Raw genomic sequence first — 7,500 nt, 5'->3', positions numbered from 1 at the left:
TTTCTTAATCAAAATGACAAGATGATGTTAAAACTGGCTAAATAATGGCTAGTGTATAGACGATTTAACCATGCAAGCATATTAAATTCTTCAATTCAATACTTTAATTATTCCCAACAATAAGGCTGTTGGTGCACATCTAAACGAAGCCACGGTAGCTTCTAATTCTCACTATATTGATCAGCTTTTGTCACAACAGGCTTCCAACAATACTGCAAAGCATTGTGGGGGGAAAGTGACTCACACTGAGAACAGCAGGAGCCTCGCAGACCTGCTGTGCCACTCCACATGTACTTCTTTACAGCTCCTAGACCTGCCAAAGTGTCCCAGACAGCCACAGAAACACCACAATATCATTGCGCCACAGTCATCGGTACACACGATCATTAACGATGACTGGCACACTTCATCTACATAAAGCAGCAGCAGCTCACGGATTGCCTCCAAAGACAAAAACAAGAGATGAAATAGCGTGATCTTTGAGAAGCAGTACAAGCTCTTTGATTTTTCAGACCTGAAACCAAAACACCATGTATCATGTAGCAGACACCATGTGACGACACACTCTACAAAGCCCCCCAAATAAATTAAGACTTCAATTAAAGATTAAAGCCAGTCACAGAGATCCTGAGAGAACTAACTCCTTCATTAGAGGAAAAAAAGAAACCCCGTTCAAAGAAAAGCTCCGCTCTGCCGGTCTTCTGAGGCAAGGGAACACACACACACACACACACGGCATCTCAGAACTGGCAGTGGAGTCCAACTGAGTGACAGTTGAGTTCGGCCTCACAGAGGGAAGACTAGTAGAGCATGAAATTAGAGCCCTCTATTCCAGCCTAGCAGGAGAAAGACGTCTGACAGAGACTGAGAGAAAAGGTGTGCGTCTGCTATCTGTGACAGCTGAGGGAAGGAAAGGCAGAGCGTTTGGGGGAGAGGAAAGGTCTCAGCACAGTGGCTGTTCTGTCAGGTGGAAAGGAGAGGGACGACTGCAAGTGAACATGAGGGAAAGGCCAACTCACTGGTGACCTCTGTGAACAACCTTAATCGCACCCACTGGTCTCATAATATGGTGTTAAAAACAGGTTTTGGAGAACGTGAACTTCAGCCAAGAAGCCAGAGTCATTTAAGTGTAAACAGAAAGGATGGATGAGCTTCGCTTCAGCTTTGGGTGGTGTTGTGCTGCCCCCTGCTGGTGAGAGCCAAAGAGAGTGATATCAAATTAACCTGTAGGAATTCATTAACATTTGATCAATATGGTATGGGTAGAATTGTTAAAACGTGTGTTAAACGGTTTTGAAACAGCTGCGCTTAAGGCTTTGTGTTTGAAACAATGCATTGTGCCATAGTAATATCGGTTTTAGTTCATAATCTATGGCTACCGTTCAAAATTGTAGAGCCTTTTTAAAAATGATTTTGAAAGAAGACTCCTGTATTCAAGGCTGCATTAATTTGATCAGAAATACAGTCAAAACAGTGAACTACGAAATAATATTCCTACTACTAATACTATTTTCTGCTTTAATATATTTAAAATTGCTATTTATTCCCATGATGACAAAGCTAGACATTTCTTATTATAAACATTGAAAACAGCTGCTTAATATTTTTGTATACACTGTTTTCATGACTATTTGATAAACATACAGTTTAAAAGAACAACATAAATATTATGCGACATTATTAGTTTCTTTAGTGTCACTTTTGATCAATTTTATGCATCCTTGCTGTATAAAAGTTAATTTATTTCTAAACATTTCCCCTAAATTATACCTAAAGCTACTTCGGATGCAGCTTCTGCAGTGTAAGATTGTTGATACTGATTTCATTTGATTAGTAACAGCATTGTGGTGTCTTATTTTTAAACTAAATTTACTAATTAAATGTATGAATTGAACAAAATATGATGCATATATACAGTGGGGCTCGAAAGTTTGGGCACCCTTTGCAGAATCTGTGAAAATGTAATTTTCAAAAAATAAGAGAGATCATACTAAATGCATGTTATATTTTATTTAGTACGGTCCTGAGTAAGATACTGTACATAAAAGATATTAACATTTAGTCCACAAGATAAAAAAAAAAATGCTGAAATTATTAAAATAACCCCACTCAAAAGTTTGGGAACCCTTGGTTCTTAATACTGTGTTCTGTTACCTGATGATCCTCGACTGTCTTTCTGTTTTGTGATGGTTGAGTCCCTTGTTTGTTCTGAACAGTTAAACTAAGCAGCGTTCTTCAGAAAAATCTTTAAGGTCCTGCAGATTCTTCAGTTTTCCAGCATCTTTGCATATTTGAATCCTTTCAAGCAGTGAATTTATGATTTTGAGTTACATCTTATCACACTGAGGACATTTAAGGGAACTATTTAAAAAGATTCAAACATTTACTGATGCTCCAGAAGGAAACAAGATGCATTAAGAGATGAGGGGTGAAAACTTTTGAACACTATGAAGATGGCCAAATTTGTCTTATTTTGTTGAAATATAATTTTTCTCCATTTAGTTCTGCCCTTCGTAAGCAACAGAAGATACTTGTATGCTTCCCGGTACACAAATTAAGTACAATTTACCTTGATCTTCAAATTCCAAAAGTTTTCACCCCCCAGCTCTTAATGCATCTCTCTTATTTTTTGAAAATTACTCATATTTTCACAGATTCTGCAAAAGGTGCCCAAACGTTGCTGCGCAATTCCAGGCTGATAATGAACATGAATTTGCGCAGCTGGTCAGTTAACAACAGCTCCATCTAATAACAGCTGGCCTATGTGAAATCACTTTACAACAGAAAAAAAAACGTTTACAGCCTGGTTCAAAAAATTATTTTGGTCCATATAGCTCATTTTGCCCTTCATGACGACTGTGAGGGGGGTGCATATTTTTATAACTCATCCGTTTAAATTATATTGAGCCTTAAAGTTCTGCATAATTAGGGTGCAGCCACTTGAATAAGAGGTGGATCGCTGCTGCGGTCACTGGGGTCAAGCTTTTTGCCCGTTTTCAATCATCTGGGAATGACGTCCTGCCAAGATGGCGACCGCCGCCTCTGCCCACTTTTGGCTTCAAAAACACTCTTCAGAAACCTATAGGTGACGTCACGGAGACTACGTCCATGTTTTTATACGGTCTATGGTTTTTATAGAGTCTATGATCTCACCTCACTTTTGGGAGTCAGCTTGACTCACTCTCCTCACTGAACTAATGAAATTTGATCTGTGATGCGACTGTTGTTCGCCACGCTGCATTGAGCAGCCACGTTCAGTTGTTAATTGTAATGTCTGTTTTTTTTTACTGAACTAAATGAATTGTATTAGCCTACTACAAAAATCTAAATGACGTTGGGAGTTGGTGCCGCGGTGGGCAAGTGACGTAACCAGTGTTGTGGCTTATGCATCACCGTCAACACTGTCTATCACGGCAAGCCTAATACACATACATACATACACACATGCAGCCCTAAACTCTTTCACCTCCTCTTCATGAGAGAGAGGCCCAGTGAGCTCTGCTCAAATTAATCACTTCCAGAGACACAAAAGGCTAAATTCCCTTCTTTATTAAGCAAAGACTGTGGCAACCGGGGAGATAACTAATCCAAAACACACCACAGTGAACATAAATCTAGTCAACACTTTTAACCACATACTTATGCTGTAAGGTCATCTAAGCAATGTCTCTCTTGCACCACCTGCTGACAAACTAAAGGAAAGTACTTAAACACACTGAGCATTACTCACAAATACAGTTACATCACCAAACCACTTTAAAGCGATTAATATATTCAACGATTCATAATTTAATACTAACCCATGCTGACTAACTTAAAACTTCTGTATTAGAATGAAGAGACTCTCTCAATAACAGCAGCTTAAACTCAAAAGTTTACCAAGAATGGCTCCCTTTGTACTTAAATGACAGAACTGAATTAGCCCTGACACATGTGGCCACAACCACACTCTCTCAGGCTCAAACATCTCCATTTCAGCAGTCACAGGCTGCACACTGACATCCGGATGTGGCCCAATTTGATCCAGGCTTTGAGGGAAATGGAATCTGTCTGAAAAGCATTATAAAGCAGCACAACAGCTGCTCTAACTGAAACCAGTCCAGCTGGTAGAGCCATTCATGAAGCAGCAGGCTATTTGGGCAAAATGAAGCACTGGATAATAAGCACTGACATCACTCATTTATGCAAGTCCCTAAATTGGTTGTAGCTTTTATTGAGTTATTCTTTAAGTGACTTATGATTAGAACTAAAACAACGAAGCAGATGTCTGAAACTAGATTTAAGTCCTATAAAGAAAAAGTTGCTTTGCTAAATATTACATTTAGTACATTTAAAGTGATAGTTCATCCAAAAATTTAAAATTGATGTTTATCTGCTTACCCCCAGGGCATCCAAAATGTAGATGACTTTGTTTCTTCGGTAAAACACAAAGATTTTTAACTCAACCCGTTGCAGTCTGTCAGTCTTATAATGTATGTGGATGGGAATCATGGCAAAAACATACAATAAAACAAAGAGAGAGAAAAAAAATACACAAACAAACTAAATTAAACCCTGTGGCTTGTCGACTGTTTCTTGCTTGCATTACTACCACCTATCTCTCTAGTGGACCATTGACACACCAAATTGAGATCCACCATAAAGCTAGCAAGCAAGAAGAAGAAGATGCCTCAAATGCAAGCGGTGTGGAGGATGCTCTCAGTACAATTCAGACAGTCCAGACATTGCAGTGCAGAGGTAAAAAAAAATATATACACACTTGAAATATATTTACACATCAATGCATCTCCACGAGCAGCAGGTTTTAATTTGGTTTCGCATAATAAGACTGCAATGGTTTGAGTTAAAAACCTTTGTTTGTGTTCTACTGAAGAAACAAAGTCATCTACATATTGGATGCGCTGGGGGTAAGCAGATAAACATCTAATTTTAATTTCTGGGTGAACTATCCCTTTAACAGACTTGCCACTAGACAAAGAACCAGTGTCCACAGATCACTGTCAAATTGTACACATTAGCAAACATTTGCATTAATAAACAAATATTTAAAAGTGAAATTTATTAAATGTTTTGTATAATTTGATTTCCCCTACATTTTAATCTATTCGCTGGAATTCCACAGACTTCCTTCTATAATCAGCTTTTAGAAAATTTGTAAATGTGTGCACTTCCCAGGCCCTATATAAAACCCTGAGAACAAGTCAGAAAGACACAACATGCTTTTGTCAGCCTGTAATTACTAAAACCGCCATACATATGGGAATGACATCATCAGTGTTTGCGAAGGTTAGCATGTTTAGACAGAGCCTGAGCAGGATTGTCCGTCCAGCCTAAAGGAAAGGAAGCTGCTGCTATAGCAGGCATTTCTAGAATTCACCCACAGAGATAGTGATCATGCACATCACTCCTGACACAAAGAGGAAAGACTCAGTATTGTTTCACATAGCAGGGGAAATCCTGGTGAAATATTTCCTGGAATGAAGAGTTACTATACATCTAAAAAAACATACCACATTACACTGATATTAAGGACTATGAATCAATGAAAAATGAATCAGAACTTATCAGAACATATTTGAGATAATGCTGACAAATGAAGATGCAAATAGGATGCAAATCATCGGACGCAAAATTCACTTACATGTTGTTTGAACTGAAATGTGTGTTGGCAGTGTGTACACAACCACCCTATAATGACAGAAATCATTTTTTTAAGATCCCCATAAATCATAACACTGTTCTCAAATCAAGCCGTTCAAAATTTTAAATAATTGTTGTGTGTGTGTGTATATAATATTATATATATATATATATATATATATATATATATATATATATATATATATATATATATATATATATAGACACACACACACTCACACATATACATACACACTAGGGGTTTCCATGGTTAACCGGTTAACCGATTAACCGTTAAAAATTGCGTAACCGAGTGAAACATTTTGCTCGGTTAAGTGACGTCAATGGCGTGCATTGAATTTAGTTGTAATACATTTTTGCACCACCAGAGACCGCCAGAGCGCTCCCAGACATTTGTAATGTCCACAAGAAGAAGTCATTTTTCTAATATGAAGCGGGCAAAAAAAAGTACAGCGTTGGAGCACTTTAAAATTGAGAGTGACGGGGCAAAATGCAAGTATTGCAATACAGTGCTTAGATATACTTCAAGTACAACCTCGTTGTTGTAATCTCAACAGCCAACACCCGGGCATCATTAGGCCGGTCAGGACTCACTGGATGCGTGGCGATGAGCGAAAGCATCTCAGCTGCGTGGCGTGTCTGTTTTTAATTCGGTTCCCATGTTAACAGGTTAGAGCTTGCCGATTGCCTGCGTGAGACGCGCGGCTCGACGCGTGCATGCTAGAAATAGAACTGACGCCTTGTTGGAAGCGTTTCCAGGCAAAATATAATAGGAAAATATGTTTATATGTCATTTTGTACACAAATACATATTAATTCATGACATTTTGATATTTGAAAGTCTATAGGTTGACATAAATTCAGATATAAATGTAATAAAAAAAAATTATTATCGATTTTCAAATATTGTACCTGTCAAACATATCATAGTCATAGCCTTAGCGAGGCGGCCGCGGAGCCTGCTTGTTACCTTCGCCTAAACACGGAAAGTTACATAACCATTACTAGAGCCTGTTCCTTTATAACATAGCCAAAGGTCGGTGTATATTTGCTTTATACATTTTAGGCTTATTCTCAAATACAGATTGTGTTAGTGGGCGGGATTATTAGGTAGTTTTAATAGGACAATTTGACCGGAGAGATTAAATTTTGTCGGACATTTCTTTTTTTTTTTTTTTTTTTTTGGCCAATGTCTGGAAATTACCGGACAACGGAAACCCTGGCGCACACTATGGTTAACCGATTATTAACCGCTAAGGGCCTCGGTTAACGGTTAATGAAAAACTTGAAAACGTGCAGCCCTAATACACACACACACACATATACATACACACACACACACACACACACACACACAAACACACTTACAACAGAATATAAACTTACAAAAGAAAACTTTTGTAACATGTATTTACTGTCATGCCTATCGATTTAATGCTTTGTTGCTGAATAAAATTATTAATCTCATTCAAAACAATTGTCTTTAAACAACCCATTACACATGTATTAGGCATAAAATGAATCAAATTACATGTTATTAAATAATATACATTTTTACAGAAAAAGTTAGAATTAAGTTAATTAAAGAATATTACTCTGGCAGAATTCTCTTTAGAAATATGTTTAGTTTGATATACTGTCATATCAATAAATATAAGCCTATCACTGGCCTAACAGTCCACAGCAAGATGTTTTTGGCCACCGTTCAAGATCCTCTAGCTGTTTTTGAAAGCAAGAACACAAGCAGTGCTCCTGCTCTCAGTAAGAGTGCTTTGGCAAGCTGTGTTACTTGTTGTAGCGGCTGGGACTCAATCAAATGAGCAAAAACATGAAGACACG

The sequence above is a fragment of the Carassius gibelio genome, chromosome B13, assembly GCF_023724105.1.
Source record: "Carassius gibelio isolate Cgi1373 ecotype wild population from Czech Republic chromosome B13, carGib1.2-hapl.c, whole genome shotgun sequence".
NCBI classification, from domain to species: Eukaryota; Metazoa; Chordata; class Actinopteri; order Cypriniformes; family Cyprinidae; genus Carassius; species Carassius gibelio.
This window is presented reverse-complemented; position numbering follows the sequence as displayed.